Raw genomic sequence first — 16,675 nt, 5'->3', positions numbered from 1 at the left:
CTCCGGTAGCGGGGACAAGCTGCTCAGGACAGGACTAAATACTTTGTTTGAAGCTTGTCCTCTGTGCGCATTTGTAATCCTCTTTCTAAGCCGCCGGCCCCCTTCTCCCTTTACTCCCTTCGACCTGTGTCAAGGCCCCGTCCTCTTACCTTTACGTGTGAGAGCAGATTGGATCCCCCAGTGTTGAGATGCAGCTACGTCTACAGTGGCGCATGGCAGCTGGACTACCATACAATAACCTCACATCTCTGCTTAGGGTGAGCAGTGAAGGTGAACGCTTAGGGTGACCAAATGTCCTGATTTTATAGTGGCAGTCCCGATATTTGGGGCTTTTTCTTATATAGGCTCCTATTCCCCCCCCCCACACACACACACCCCATGTCCTGATTTTTCACACTCGCTGTCTGGTCACCCTATGAACAGGGCCGGCTCTAGACCCCAGCACGCCGAGCGCATGCTTGGGGCGGCATGTCGCCGGGAGGGCGGCATGCGGCTCCGGTGGACCTCCCGCAGGCATGCCTGCAGCGGGTCCGCTCATCCTGCTGCTCCGGTGGAACAATTAATGGCCATCCTTGGTGTAGTCTCATCTAAAAGCACCAAAGAAGGATTCTTTCTTCTAGAGGCGGGACCATGACATATGATGGGAGCCAAGCAAGAAGAGTTAGGGTAGCTAGTGGAAGGGTCTTTATGGTGGGGGAAGGTTAAAAGCCTGGGGGCAAAGTTTCTATGGGTTTAGGCTGCAGTTTTGCCTTAATGCTTTTCTATAAGTTTTACTGTGATCTACAGCTAGACTGTGTGAAAGAAGAAAGTGAGCATGGTGGAAACCTGGAGAAAGTTAGGTAAGTAGTTAAGTGTAAGAGCCCATTGCTTAGGACACACACACACAGAAGGTAGGGATGGGAGTATTGGTTTGATGGGGGGGGGGAGGAAATACTTTTTGCTGTAGGATCGTGTCTTTAATGTGATTTTAGCTTAAATTAATTCATACCTGGACAAAGTAGGGAGTAAAGGGCAGTCTGTTTTTGACAGAATAAGGAGTATATTAAATGAGAACTCTTAGATGTGACTAGAAGAATCCTCTATATGAAATAACAAGGCCATTTACTGAAACTTCCCATAGAAGAGAAAGAAAGAGAGACCGTATCAGTTTGCAGGAGAGAAAATAAACCTCACAAGTTATCTCTTTTCAGCAGAAGGGTTGATTGCTGCAATAAATATTTAAATAACTTAGATTTTCATGATACATGAGTAATACAAAACCTTTGCTGGTTAGTTTTGTTAACTCTGTGCTTCTTGTTATTTGAACAAAAATATATTGTTTTCCATACATAATATAGTCTGGTGGATTTTGTGATGTCATGTATGAAAAGGATAACAAGCTCATTGAATTCTTCTAATTTACTATATGGGTGGAGTTCAGAGTTCTCTGTCTTGGGTTATCAGATGGACTTTCAAAAGGCTGGTTTTCTTAAAGTCTACAGCTTGTCTGTATGGCAAGTTACTGTGCTACAAGCCAAGGTGTGAATCTGCAGCATCGTAGCAGGGTCCACACGGGATGTGACTGCAGGGCAAGGGGGTGTACTGTAGAGTCACACCCTAGCTTGGAACACAGTAACTTGACATCCAGGCAAGCCCCAAGGCTTTGTCAGTTTCCTAAGTGAGCAGAATTGCTTCCTTGACTGAGTCACCAAGTTTCTGCTGACTCTTTATTCTATGAAGAAACATCCATTGTACACTCTACAAAACTATATTGCAGTATGTTGTATTTGCCAACATGCAGAACTTGCCATCCAAAGATAACGCGCATTACACTGCAGAAGAGAGATGGCACAGAGTGAGTCAGAGACCGCAACAAACCCCAGGGCTCCTGACTTGCAATCCTGTGTTCTACCCGCTGGAAGCACTGCCTCCCCAATGGGCACTTTCAAACTGGTTTTACGCCCCGTTCAGATTGTATTTTTTCATATACTGTAAAACTTGACTCAATTTGTGGCCAGAAACTTCCAGGTTTTGGGTTTTGTTTTCCATCTGTGAATTATGTTTCCTTAAAGAACCACAGCCCTCTTGAAGTACCGTAGAAATGCACCATAAGCACTAAGCCAATGTTAGACAGTAATTAATGAGGCAAATTACATGTCAGGATGTGCTGGTGATAACTGTTTTCCACTGAGGACAGAAGCAGTGAAATTTTCCAGCACAACAACAGAAGCACTATTTCCCCTACCTCCCAGCAAGACAAAAAAATGAACTCCACCTCACACAAATCATAGAATCATAGAAGATTAGGGTTGGAAGAGACCTCAGGAGGTCATCTAGTCCAACCCCCTGCTCAAAGCAGGATACTCTACTGCAAACCTGCAAATATTCACCAATCTGAGAATATCCCACTAGCAACACTTGGAATGACCTATGTGCTGCAGTTAGGTAGGCCAACCTGGGGAAGTCTGACCTTTAACCCACTCACTCTTTTTTTGTTTGCATGCCCAAGAGGAAATCACATGCATGGTACAAGCCTGACCCAGAAATATTGCAGGGAGGAGGATATTTTGTGCGAATAAGGAAGGGCAGGGACTGCAAGATGAATCACCGAAACAATAATTATCCTGAGGAAAAACCTTGGAGGGTGGATTAACTGTGATAACTGCCCTTTCAAGGTAACAACGTGAACTGTCAACTCTCCTGAACTGTTAGAAACACTTTAGCACAAAAAGAGAAAAAGAAAAAAAAATTGGAAGAGCATAAAAAGTGATCTGGCCAAAGAGGCACCCTTCAATTCCAAACTGATAGGATTGAAGCTTGTAATTGTTACACACTATGCAACAGTAACTGCTTCCAAAACTATTTTTAGCACACCACACATATAGTGAAAATAAATAAAAAGACAGAGTTGCCATAAAGCCAGGAAATAAACTTTTGAAACTATTTAGCTTTTGGCTAAGCAAGGCAATTGAGCTACAGCATTCCTGAGTGTGCATGATAGTCTCTGATAAGGTGAACTCCAAACCATCATTTTCTCTTTCAACTCCAAGCTGCAAAGTAACAATCAGCACTTTGAAAGTCCACCACAGTTGAATCTTAAGGCCCTGTGGGCCAGCAGTGGTTTTATAACTTGTTTACTATCTGACCTGGTTAGAACAAATGTGGCTGAGTCATGTTCACACATCAGCATTTTTTGCTCCACAACACAATCATGTGTGTGTCTGCATCTATCACTGTGGCTAAGCATGTTTGTATCAGTGCAGGCTGGGGAAATCTGGGAAGTGGCCCCATAGTGCTTCAGCAGGAGCTAGAGTGTCCAGGGGGCATGCACACAGAATAGGACCAGCCGCAAGTCAGGCAATGCACCCAGAGCTGTCCTCCTGCCCAGAGCTAGAAGGAAGGAGCAGCAGCCAGACTGGTTACTCAGCTATGATTGTTTATGGGCTACTCTCTAAAATACAAAAATAATAATAATAATAATAATAATAACCCAAACAAACGAAAACAAGAGGGCCAGGCCAGGCCACCGACAAGGCTGATTGGTAAGCATTGTTACCAATCAAGCATTAGCCACATTGTGTGGGCAGACAAGTCATGGGCCTGACTCTGCTCCCACTGAAGACGATAGCAAAACTTCCATTGACGGATCAAGCTCCCTGTTTACACCCTCCAGGTCACTGTGGTCTTAGCTACAACAGGGGAATTTTAGCAAAATATTCCCAGCCTTGCTGCTCTTGGTGGGAGCCCTAATGTTCACAGGTGCCAGCTTCCTCCAGGCCCTGGGGGTGCTCAACCCCTGCTCCACCCCTGCCTCCCCTCTTCCCACCCAGTTCCGCCCCCTCCCCCAAGTGCACCCCATCCCTGTTCCTCCCCCTGCCCCTCCCAGCACCTCCTGCAAGCTGCAGAACACCAGATCGTCATGGCTAGGGTGACCAGACAGCATGTGTGAAAAATTGGGATGGGGTGGGGGGTAATAGGTGCATATAGAAGACAACCCTATAAAATTGGGATGTCTGGTCACCCTAATCACTGTGGGCAGGGGGCATTGGGAGGGAGGGGGAGGATCAATGGGGCCACTGGCAGATGGGAGGCCCTGGAGGGGCACAGAGGAGCCAGCCCTGGAGCACCCATGGAGTCGGCACCTATGCTTATATAGACAAGACCCCAGTGCCTTCCAGTGTTTTCACCACTGAGTGAATTAAATCTGCTTATGATATTTTAAACACTGGTTGCTGCCAGAGCCTTTGCTACACTAAGCCTCCCATCAGTATGGCTAACCTGATGACAGCACTTTTGCTAAAATTGCCTTGTGTAGACTTGGCCTGACAGAGTTACTTACTTGGTTAAAAAAAATGTAGTGTAAAATATCTTGTGTCACTCATTCTCTGTATTGCACCTGATCAGAAAAGATCACTGTCAAATTTGCACTAGCACCATTTGTCAAATAAGCCAGAACGAGAAAGACACAAAGCAGTGGCGGGACAATTTCTTATGCTGCTTTGTGGTAACAGTATTTTGCTTTGATGTGCAGCATCTTCTCCTCTCTCCGTGCAGACACAAAGGTAAAAAAAAATCACACATTTTGCACCCGAGGAATGCAGTATCAGACTCATAGTGATGTGTTTTAAATAAATGCTTTTCCTGCAGTATTTAGAAACAAGCTCAGCATCTGCCAGAAACACACAAGTTTAAGATAATTATGAAAAGTATAAGCAGATATAGACTTCCCAGAATAAATATGAATTTGGGAGAGGGGATTGGAAAGTCTGGACTGGGTGCTTCTCAGGCACTTCTTTCTCACTCTGGTTGTGAGGGCTTAAATTTCATAGCCACAGTCTGTTCTGAACACAAACCGCCACCAATTTAACACTCTAAAATCTACTGCTGTGTAGTTAACTACGTACATTATTTACAGTGAAACACTCAATCAAAGCAGTTGTCCATCCACTCCAGTATCCAGTCTCAGAGTGATCAATACCAAATGCTTCAGAGAAAGGTGTAAGCCCCCATAATGGGCAATTGCACAGTAGCTAATCACAGGGAATATTTCTTCCTAACCCCAAGTGGTTAGTGTTGGCTTATGCCCCGAAGCATGAATGTTTATATCCTTTATATATTTTAGCCCAACTGTGGATGCTTTCATTATGCATTCAAGTGTCTAGTCCTTTTCTGAATCCAACTAAATTCAATCAGGCCTAGAGGCAATGAGTTTTACAGGCTAATTACGTGTTGTGTTAAAAAAAACCCAACCCACACACACATTTCCTTGTACCAATTTTATATGGATGCTTTTCAATTTCATTGAGTTTGAGAGTAAATAAGGACCTTCCATTTGACTGTCTCTAGACTAGTCAGTATTTTATATACATCTGTCATGTCTCTCTTCTAAATTAAGCAGTCCTGATCAGTTTGGTCTCTCCTCACACAAAGTCTCTTCATGTCAAGAATAATTTTTGGACTCCGACTTCCCCCAAATCATTTTACGAGGGAGTGACCACAACTTAATATAGTATTCCATGTGATGAGGGTGTACCATTGACATTACAATATTCAGAATTATTCTATAGTTCATTCAATTCAATCTCCAGCAACAGTCCAAAAAAGAGAGAGAGAGAGAGTGAGAGTGTGTGTGTGTGTAAACAAACATACATTTTATTTGCTTTTTTGGTTGCATATTGAGGAGATATTTTCCGAGCTGCCCACAATGACATCTTGGTCTTTTCCCCTAAGTGGTTATCATTTTATTTATGACCTAGAGGGAAAGGCTTTAATATTTTTCAACTACAACCCCCCAAAAAGTTTTAAAAGGATGTAAAACACCCCTCCTTCCCAATTTTGACTCAGTTGTGACTAGTACTGTCACTAGAAGAAAATGTAACATCTCTTGGAACAGATCAGTTTTCTTTACTATTAGCTTTTTGTTTTTAAGGGCTTTCCTATGTGTACTATAGAAGCTAGAGCTAAAAAGTGATGAACTAGAAGCTAGTATTCATTTTTCCTCATGTCTAAATTGTGAGAGTAAGTAATCAGCAGTAAGAGTGAGAAAACCCACAGCCTGTTTATCAATGCCAGGAAAACAATAGCGCACTTTGCCTCTGAAAAGTTACTACACTGAAACAGGAAGCGTGCTGCCAGTTTAATATTAGCCTGATGACTGATGGGAGGAGTGGTACGATTACAAATGTTGTTTGGGAAACGTTTTTTTGACTTTTCTCCCCCCACATCCTCACTATGTTTAAAGAAATATTCACATTTATAAGGATACAAATAGTGGCATGGAGTCTAATTCTGCAGTGAATATATTTAGGATGCTAGTCAGCCTAAGACTGTGTCTAATACATATGCGTGAGCTGCCTCCATGGGCCTTGGTCTGTGAAGTACAATGGTATTAGACGATAAAGTGCTTTATTATAGCACCAATGTAACATATGCTTCTGTGCTTCTTCTGCGAAGCAGTTTCTAGTACCACCTGCGGTGGGGTTGGATTACTATTTCTTAAATGGACCGAAGAACGCGGCTGGAGGGTAGCCAAAAAATGGCGAGACACACTGGCCAATGTAATGGTTTTAAAATAAAAGTTGTTTTAATTCAGTGCTGCTTGCTTAATAGACCTGGAGACTCAGGTCCCATGTTAATCTACAGGCCAGGTACAGCCTAGACAGGGGTAGTGCAAGCTTCCCCACATTGCCCCTTGCCAACCTGCCTCACTTCTGATCAGCAGGGCTGTAGGAGTGGTTTAGCCCCTGTGCCCTTTCAGTCCTTGTCCACTCTGCTCGGATTGCTGGGCAGCATTCACTTGGTTGCTGGATATTTGTTTGTAATATTTTATTAGGTCCTGTTTTTCCAACAGTCTTTCCTGGAAATTTGGAGACTTAAAATAGGACACTTCGGTGTCCTCCTGTGCTCAGTAGCAACCCCTCATTCCTCCTTTCCAGCAGGGGGCACTGCTGCAGGCTTTGGAAAGCCATTCGCCCCAGGCCCCAGAGAAAGCAGCAGTAGCAGCACTTTCAGATGGAGGATGGTAGCTTCAGTGCCACCTCACCACTACCTCCAGAACCTGGTGGGTGGCACCAGCACAGGTGGTGAGGGGTGTGTGGGGAGGGGACAAGTGTCCCTGCTTGTCTTGCACTTTACATATACACAATAAGAACTCAACAACCAATTTTGAATTGCAGACAGTTGTCACTAAGTGCATTTACACCTTCCTTCCTTCGGGCAAATTGATTTCTGGGATCAAGTGATTAAAAATCAAGGGATTAAAATCTGTGCTTTGGGGTCTAGTTCATTAAAGGATACCATTTAATCCATCTCAGGACATGAGGGATGGAGGCAAAAGGTCACTGTGTGTCATCTTTATGCCCTCCCCCACAATCCTGGGGCCAGTTCAGTCTCAAGTATAAGCGAGAGTAGTTTCCGAGGCCTTTCTGGCAGCTGGGGATTGGGAGAACATGCGGGCACACTGGATACGCCTAACCTCAAGGCGGGTCAGGCTGGAGTGGTGCAAAGCTAGCTATGCTGGCCCTATGCCAAGGAATCCTTGTACCACCAAACAGAAAGCACCTGCAGCAGGGGCCAGCATCTGGCCCATGTTTCCTGCATTGAAGCAACACAAACTGCAATTGGGGGAGTTGGCGGCGGGAGGGGAAAATCAGCATTTTAAAAATTGTTAATTTAAAAAAAAATTGCAGAAACTTCCCTGCAGTGAATTTAGGAGTAAGGAAGGATTCCAGAAAGGCAGCCAGGGAGACTAACTCTCCCTACAGCACAGATCCAGCATGGGCCTTCATGGCCTGGAGGGTGGCAATAGCACCAACCAAGGAAAAGTGTATGTGTGCCTGAGGGCGGGTGACAGATGTCTCTGTTTGTCATTCTGACATTCGGTTAGGGAGATTTAGAACATTTTTTCTAATATGTAACCTAACTCTAAGAGTAATTAAGTATTGGAACAGGTTGCCTAGAGAGGTTGTGGAATCTGCACCATTGGAGGCTTTTAAGAACAGGTTAGACAGACATCTGGCAGGAATGGTCTAGGTATGCTTGGTCCAGCCGGATGGCCTAGATGACCTCTGGAGAGCTCTTCCAGCCCTATTTTCCTATGATTTTGTGGGCAGCAGAAGGCTGGTCAGAAAATGGAGAAATAAATTGATGACATTATTTTAAAGTGATTCTTGTTTTTTAAAAAAAATTGCTTTCTTTCTTTGCCTGATTTGGATTTTTTTTTAAAGCGATGGCTGGGGAAGGAATTTTCAATAACAACCGGGAAAAGAAAAAGGATGGAAAAAAAAGGAGGAAAAACAAAAAAAGAAGAAAAATATTAAAAGAAAATATTGAAAAAAAATATCAAATACGGATACATTTGTCAGAGATGGACAATATCCCGAACAAACCTTGTTGAATTAGGGTTAATTCCATTAGATTTCGGTTAGTACCTTTTGGGTACATTGTGTTAAAAATGCAATAATATATATGTTGTTGTGGCATTGCATGTACCTTTTCTAGTAGAGAGCGGGGATGCTAATGTACTTCCTCCATCATCAGCCTTTGAAGCCAGCCCTCCCCTCTTCCCCCAGGGAGATTTGCACATACTTGCACATTGTTTTTCATATGTCTTCTCTGTAATGCTTTTAAACCTTCAGAATAAAGGCTTACTTAGAAAGAGCTGAGTGGTAACTTATATCTGTAGCAATCACTTATCAGTCTCTGACAGGAAAGCAAGCAGATCTATGTAGGCAGACTGTCTTTGCTGGGAAATACCCAGGGAAGGCAGGGAGCTGTGCAGCCTGGTCATATTCTAGTCAAAGGGTTGAGATGTGGCTCTCCACCCAAGAAAGGCAACGGGTCTGGGGAACTGGAAGCTTGAGAACAGGTGTCCTTGCTGGACCACTGAGGGGAAATACAGGTGCAGTTGCCCTGAACTGTGACATATGGCAGCAGTGTTTGTGGGATCTGTAACAACGTACATTGCTTGAGTACTGTAGAAGTACACAGAGAAAAAAAGTTTCAATAGTCTTTTCGGAAAAGGAATAACAAAAAGAGAGATGGGGGAAATGAATGATGAGCAGCTGAAGAAAATTCAACTGATTGATTTATGTGGACAAAGGGAGGTCAGCTCTGAAGACAGAACCAAACCACAGTTAGCTGAGTTACTGTGTTCTAGTGACCAGCTGAGAAATGATGGTCTGGGTTTGCAAAGAACCTCCAGTCTACTTACAGAGGAGCCAGCTGATGGGGAGAATCTTGGCACCAATGTCTGAAGGGAAGCAAGGAAGAAGCGGACAGAGGTAGCAGCTATGTTCCATCAAGACCAAGTTACACCACTGCAGACACCAGGAGTGCCAGCGCCAGCATGAGAGAGAAGTGAGGGAAACCAGCACCAGTGCAAGGAATACCAGCACACAAGGAACGCCACTACCAGCATGAGAGAGAAGAGAAGGAGAAGCAGAGTCAGCATGAGGAGAGAGAAAAGGACAGGGACCATCAATAGCAGATTGAGATGGAGAGATTGCACAAGCAGAACCATAGTCCAGGAGGTGGAACCAGTCCCCAGGTCCCTGTCCTGGTAGGTGGTGTAGACTCCAAATTTCTCCTTTGCTTTAGGGAGGGGATGACATGGATATGTCCCTGCATGCTTTTGAAATGGGGTGTGACTTGAAAGAGGACATGGTAAGGTATCTGGCTCCACTACAGTCTGGGACAAAGGCCTGGAATGTTTTCATCCTAACTGGAAGGGATGATTATAACGATTATGATCATTGTAAATATGTTTATACTGATCCTTGAAGTGTACAGGAGACTTTTTTTGGGAGTTCAGAAAAAAGGGGATATGACCTAGGTTGAGGTTTCAACTCAAATTAGGGGTTATGTAAGGAAATGGGGAACTGGTTGGGGGGTTACTACGATCAAAGGGGTCTATGGGTTAATGGGGATAGAAGAATTCTATAAACGCTTCTGCTCGGACCTGAAAGCATGGTTAATAAACAAAAATCCTGGAGATGTTTGTTATGAATGTGGATAGTTGTCCTGAGTTTGATAGAAAACCTAATAGGGAAGGAATGGGATCAGAGAACAAGGATCAGGCCCAAGCTGAGAGTCACACCCGGTGGCTAGGAAACCACCTCCATGAAGCCCTGGGAAAGTGGGGAGAAGGGGTGTGCCAGACGTGGCCAGCAGGGTCACTTTGCTGAGTCCCCATGAAGTGCTGGAAAGGCCAGCTGCACCTCCCCTCACAGAGTTAACTGTGTGACTGAACCTCCAGAGGGAGAGAGTCACAAAGCCATTTGGCCAATGGCATATAATGTTCACCCCCACCACTCCCTGCACTGAGTACATGTCATACTGCACCCTCCAGGTGCAGATCCAGCCAATGGCCAGTGGGAACAGAAGGGGCTGGTTAATGGGGAGACAATCACAGGATGGAGAGATACCGGGCCTGCTAATACGACAGTTAAGCCCCATGTAATGAAACCCCATCAAATGGTCCCAGGGCATGAAATGCTGGTTCAGGTGCCTGGTGTAAAAGCCCTCATTCAACCTACAGCACAGCTCTCAATACAGACCCAGGAAGGCCTGGGGTGCTGGGGGTAGGGGTGTTGTCAGAGATTCTGTATTCTTTGCTTCTGTGAAATGATGTTCCACATCATTGAAAAGAGAAAGGGTAAACGAGGCTCCCTCAGTTAGCCTCAGAAAGGCAGGAGGGAGGGAGAGCAAAAATGCAAATAGACTAGCTGACAGGGGAAGAGGCGTGTGTGTGTGTGTGTGTGTGTGTGTGTGTGTGTGTGTGTGTGTGTGTGTGTGTGTGTGTGTGTGTGTGTGTGTGTGTGTGTGTGTGTGTGTGTGTGTGTGTGTGTGTGTGTGTGTGTGACATTCCCTCAGGAAGTGTCCAAGAGGATTCAGGTTACATCCCCAGCTAAAGCAGACAACTGCCTGAGGAGAGAAGAGATGAGATCACTGCCTGCCCCAGAGAAGGGACCAGACCTACTAACTTCAAAGGGAAACGTGCTGGGCCCTAAATCCCAGATCAGACAATTAAGCTATCTGCCAACCCTTCCAGGGAGCCTGGGGGCAGTAGAGCATGATGCTGGCAGTGTGTCTAGCCAAAATAGGGACACTGAGGCAGCTGTGGTGCACTGCCAAATCTATATCACCCACCTCAGGATGGGAAATGCCCCAGTAGAGAGTCAGACATCTGCTTGGGAGATAACAAAGGTAACTATAGCCAGGGAGGAAGGGGGAGCAAATCTCCCGCAGTCTGCTTGCCTGATGGGCTGCAAAAAAAAAAAAAGGATCCTGAGCTAGGTGGGAGAGAGAATTCTGCTCATCTTTACTTGGCGTGTGGGGAACAAAAGGCCACCCCAATGGGGAATCAATATACTCCCCTCTCTGTCCAGAGAAATGGAGGTGAAGTCAGCAGCTGGAGTCCCCAGGCCCTGACCTTAGGGGAGGTGGGGCAGACTCTGGCTATGCAGGGGGGGGGGTGAAGACTGTCTGTGGCTCGACTCTTTTGCTGTTAAAAGCACCTCATGGTTGAGAGCCACTATACAGGGAGGAAGCCCTGGCAGATTTCTCCCTTTGGTCCAAACTCCAAAGAATAGCTGCTTGTAATATTCTCAGGGGCTGGGGAACCTCAATCCAGACCTGAGGCAACTCCTTGGTGAACCATGGGACACCACACACACTCCCTAAAACACATGGGAGGTGGAAGTGGGAGAATCTGGTCTTAAGTTTAAACCCAGATGTTCTGGGGTAACGAGTAAGAATGGGCATGTGAAAGCTCAGTCCCATAGATTCCAAAGAGAGAATTTATGCAGGATCATTATCAAATAACTCCGTACAGATTTCTAAAGGAAATATGCTGGCTTGATAGCAGGAGATTTGGTATCTGAACAGGAGATACATGAAATTGTGAAACGTAATGGCAAAATGGCCATGGAGGGAATAAACTTGTCCGGGGAATAAGTCAATGTGTTCCCCGTGGGTGCCAGTCAGCATCCTAGCTGCACCCACATCCGTGGGGAGAAATGTGACAGACTGACACTATCTTGTAGTATCCTAAACAAACCTTATGTAATTAACAAACTTTAATGAGTTTGGGTGAATGTCTTTGGAGTACCTTGTATTAAAAATGCAATTGTGTACATGTTGTTGTGGCATTGCATGTACCTTCTCTACTAGGGCGTGAGAGGAGGGGAGGATGCTAATATACTTCCTCCATCATCTTCCTTTGAAGCCACTCCTCTGGTGACATTTGCATATGCTACTTCAAACTAGATCCTCCAAAGTCCAGACAAAGAAAAGACTTCTGGATAAAAGCTTGGGCTTTAATGTGACTCAGAGCCTTCTTCCTGATCCTGCAAATGGACAGAACCCCGATCCACAGAAAGCCCCAATCCTTACAGGAGGATTGGAAGGAGTTGGCCTGCTGAGGCCTCATAAGACTATGTGCTTGTTCTGAGTTGAAGCTCTGATGAACTTGTGACCTCAAAGAAACTATTAGGGTGGGGGTGATGCCCGATAAGATTATTAGCATGCATGTAGGTTCTTTCATTGTTTTTAATATGTCTTCTGTAATGCTTTTAAACCTTCAGAATAAAGTAGGCTTACTTAGAAAGAGCTGAGTGATAATGTATAGCTGTAGCAACCACTCTGTTATCAGTCGCTGACAAGAAAGCAAGCAGTTCTATTTAGGCAAACTAGCTTTACTGGGAATGACACACTGAAGCTGTGCAGCCTGTCAGAAGATGTGAGATGTGGGTCTCCAACCAAAAAAGGCAACAGCTGGGGAACTGGAAGGCTGAGAGTGGGTGTCCTTGCTGGATCACTGAGGGAAAATACAGCCCTGAACTGTGACATTTTCTAGAAAAAAGTTAATAAAAAAAGTTTTCTAAATAAGAAATTTTTCAACCAGGTCTAGATAGCAGCAGTGCAAGCTTTGCAATAGAACTGCCCTGACAAATTGTCACAGAGACACAGTAGTTCAATCTGTGTGTCCATTCTGTCTTTGTCCTCTCTGCTGTAGGGTAAAATTCAATGGTAATGCAAATTTAATGGTAACACCTTTCAGTTGATTCTGAATGCCTTGGACCACATTAGGATCATTGCACAAAAACCTACGTTTAGATAAGGTGTTTGCATGTGCATCCATTAGAGAGAGCATGACCAAATATCTCAGCACGTTTTCCATGAACACTTCACGCTAGTGAAAGGAAGAGTTTGCTGGGCCTGGGCTTGCGTCTGTTGCATTTGCTTTGTGTGAACAGTCTGGCAAATCAGTTTGATGGCAGGAACATTCACACAAACTGCATGTTAGAGAACTTTTACAGAAAGCGACTTTTAAACTCACATGAGCTAACGATGCTTTCGTCTTGCGGCCACAGATTCAGCTCAAAGCAGGATGAGCAGTGATCAAATCTTTTGTTTACCCTCCATGGCTGTTCGGTGGCCTCAGACCAATTGTAAGTGCACACAAAACCCTCCACAGAAATTGGCACTGTTGTTGGCTCTCTGAGCAAACAGGCCCAAGAACTGAGTGATTGATGCTACAAGATGCCGAGCATCCTGAGCTCCCTTCTACATCCCATTGACTAGGCTCTGGAGACAAAAAAAATGTGGTCTCCTCAGGTAAGGCTGTACTTGTGCTGTGGATAAAGAACTTCACTCCAGTATTCTTAATGTAGCACAATTCACACGGTGCTGGATCCTCAGCTGGTGCAAATCAGCAGAGCTCTGTTGAAGCCAATGGGGTTACACAAATTTACACCAACTAAGGATCTGTCCCAACACTCCTAAAAATCTAAATAAAACTGAACCCTTTGTGCCCTAATACTAGTTTGCCTCTATCTAGGGGGACCAGATGTCCCTATTTTATAGGACTAGTCCTGATATTCAGGCAGGGGCGGCTCTAGGATTTGCTCCGCCCCAAGCAGGGCTGCACGCCGCGGAGGGCGCTCTGGCGGTCGCTGGTCCCGCGGCTCTGGTGGACCTCCCGCAGGCACTCCTGCGGATGCTCCACCGGAGCCACGGGACCAGCGGACCCTCCGCAGGCACGTCTGCGGGAGGTCCACCGGAGACGCCTCCCGCCCTCCCGCGGGACGCCGCCCCAAGCGCGCGCTTGGCGCGCTGGGGTCTAGAGCCGGCCCTGTATTCAGGGCAACCTCCCATCCCCGTCCCGATTTCTCACACTTGCTGTCTGGTCACCCTGCCTCTAGCTGACATGGTAACCTTTATATTTTCTCAGTCATACAAAGGTCAAGTTAGAACTTGATGAATTTTCTTCTATGCCATTATACCTCTGCAGTTTACAGTTATGTTTGTGATACCTTTCATTTATTTACTTCACAATTGCTGTTTGGAAATTTATATCTAGAGGGCAGTACGAATCATCATGAAGAGGTTAACTGACCCCATGGTAAACAGCTGTGCATTAAGTAACACTTCCCATAAACACAAATTAGCGTTTTAGCTTAGTCAGGCGTTTTCCAGGAAAACACGTTTTGATAGCTTAGCCCTGTTTATATAGTTTTAAAGAAAATACTGAATGCAAGTTCTTTTGCCTTACTTCATGAGATAAAACACACCTCCACTTATGTTAATAGAGAGAATTTCCTGCTCTCATGAGGTGGTAGGAAGTTATTTGTAGGACCGTGGAATTCTGCTTTCTGCAATGCTGGGGTTCACAGTTAGCAATTAAAGTTATTTTCTACTAGGAAAGGTTACTCGAACAACAATCTTGGTTGGAAGACAAATCAAATCCAGTACAGTACTTTCCCCTCCTTCACTGCTGATTTAAGAACAGTTGTTAGGTCATAATATGGGCCAGGGCTGAAGTTGAGGAAAAAAGTTGTGGCACTTTACAAACATCACTGGCCGTGCCCACAATCCCTGCATGCCCTGTACTCCTCGCTCACAATCCCACCATTGTGACCTTGCTAGGTCCTTGTATCTATCTAGTCATGTTTTGAAACTAGTGTTGTAAAACTGTACCTGAAGTGTCACACTCGGGGGAGAAGAAAGAAAGATTCCTTTCAGAGAACAAACACTTATTTTTTCAATTTCAGTAACTGTCATTTATTAATTAAGTTTCTCATTGATATTAGTAAGTTATATTGTAGATATTATACCATAAAGTAGTATTCAATGTCTTTTTCAATGCAAATCCCATCCCTTTGTGTCTTCCTCTCCATGCATTCTCCACTGTTTCTACCTTTCCCCTTCCTGCATAGTGCCTGCAATGGACAGTTTGCTTCCCCATGATCTCCACATGTAGCATTCCCTTTCCTCACGCCATCTGTTACTCCAGCCCCATGCACAATTTTTGAGACTCCTCCCTGCTCACAGAGAGCAAATAGACAATTTCCCTTTCCCTTGTGTTTCTTTTCCCCCAACCATCTGTCTATACACACTGTCTGCTTTGCACTTCTCCACGCGCATTGTCTATGGTAGCAAGGTGAGCGTTGTTTGACTGCTGGTGTCAAGCACAGCTCTGCCTCATCCTTTCCTCAAATGGGTTTCTGAATGTTGTGGGAACAGTCAACTGAGTTCAACATATGTTGTAACAAAGTCTGATTAACCTCTTGTATCTAGCATGGTTTACTACTATGGATGTTGAACAGGGCTGACCATGTCCACACTAGCAGGACTACTGTTTTCAACACCAGTTGAATGGGGTTAGAAGAGCCATGTTTGACACCCATTTTCATAGTGTAGTCACAGCCGTGGCATGGCTGTGTTTCCTCACTGTGAGGATGCTCTCCCCATTGTTCACTTTTTCCTCCTTTCACATTATTTGCTCCTCCATCCCCTATATATTCCCTAGGCACAACAAACTCTCCTCTACACAAGCCAGCATCTCTAGCTTTCTGGTTCTTGCACTACTCAAGGCCATGCCAAATATTTTCTGGATCAGGTCCACCATGATCGAGATCTTCATATAGCAACAATTATCATCTTTTCACCTCCACATCCATTTATAAATGTGCAAAGGAAATGTCAGTGTTAAAGACAAAAATAGCAAATGCTTAAGTGCATATTGTGATGAGCTGGGATTTTTTTTTATGAATATGGTACAAGCCTCTGTGTGGGTGTTTATGATGAGTTGCTTGCTATGGGGTAATAGCAAAAGGGACTGCTAAAGAAACCAAGCAGGAAAGGTAAAACATTGGCCCGGATAAGGAGTATTCATAGACACACTCAAACACAATAGCCAGGTTTTATGAGAAGAGAGAGCTCAAAGGGAACAATAAACCACTACAGGAGCAGGGGCCTAGAAAAGAAGAGGTGGGAGGAAGTGGTCAGACTGGAGATGCAGGCAGGCAGGCCCACCCTCTCTAAGCAAGGCTTAAGCATGTAGGCCAGGAGCAGCTAAAAGGTTTAGTAAGATGCATGTTGTTAGGTCTCCCTGTGCTATTTGTAACCTATGTCTCTGGAAGCTGCATTCCTACTGTAAATATTAATCAATACTGTCTGAAAAGGCTGTGTGGTCCCTGTGTATTAACCATTAGTCAGAGCCCAGGGTCCAGACCCCTGCTGGACGAGCTGAAGTAGTCATGGTTGGTAACCAGGGATTGTAAACCAGGTCTTGGTCTAAGCGTGGATGAATTGCAGAACTCCACCCCCGGAGAGGTAAAGGCCCAAGGCCTGGCACCTGTGGGGGTGTACTCAGACTGTGAGAAGGGTCAGCAGTGCACCTGGCCCCATACAC

This window comes from Mauremys reevesii, linkage group 7 (genome assembly GCF_016161935.1).
Source record: "Mauremys reevesii isolate NIE-2019 linkage group 7, ASM1616193v1, whole genome shotgun sequence".
NCBI classification, from domain to species: domain Eukaryota; kingdom Metazoa; phylum Chordata; order Testudines; family Geoemydidae; genus Mauremys; species Mauremys reevesii.
Note: the sequence above shows the minus strand (reverse complement) of the source record.